Raw genomic sequence first — 663 nt, forward strand, 5'->3', positions numbered from 1 at the left:
AAACAAACAGGCATGGCTAGTCAGTAATTTACATCCCTGTACTGCTAAAACAAACAGGCATGGCTAGTCAGTAATTTACATCCCTGTACTGCTAAGACAGGCATGACTAGTCAGTAATTTACAGTACTGTACTGCTAAAACAAACATGCATGGCTAGTCAGTAATTTACAGTACTGCATGAGATATAGGTGAGACGACTCAGTGTGGGTCCCGATGGTAGTTGCACAGTATCTTCCAAATCGCTGACCCAACTCAATTGCCATAGCCCAGATTCTGCCCTCTACTTCCTGAAACTTGGAATAGTTTCTTTCAGAAGTTCAGTTCTTATTTTAGCTCTTGGCTCCAGCCAGGTGTAGAGCAAAGTGATATGAAAGACAGAAGTCTCAAAGAGTCTGAAAGACACTTCTCCTGCTCGACTTCCCTCTTTCCTGGGCGCCTCACCTGGCAGGTGTGGGTTCAGCTCCTCACTCTGGTTTTAGGTAGATGTCCTGTGTTCTTTCCCTTTATCTTACAGCATGCAGGAAGCCTGAAGGCTGTTGTGGTTAGGTGCAGGAAGGCTCAAGAATGGACACAACTTTGCCAAGACATACAGGCTGGGATAATGCGTCTCAGTAATGTGTTAGAGAACCACTGAGAGGGAAAGGCCATCAGCGTCTTAACGCT

The sequence above is a fragment of the Salvelinus sp. IW2-2015 genome, linkage group LG23, assembly GCF_002910315.2.
Source record: "Salvelinus sp. IW2-2015 linkage group LG23, ASM291031v2, whole genome shotgun sequence".
Classification (NCBI taxonomy): domain Eukaryota; kingdom Metazoa; phylum Chordata; class Actinopteri; order Salmoniformes; family Salmonidae; genus Salvelinus; species Salvelinus sp. IW2-2015.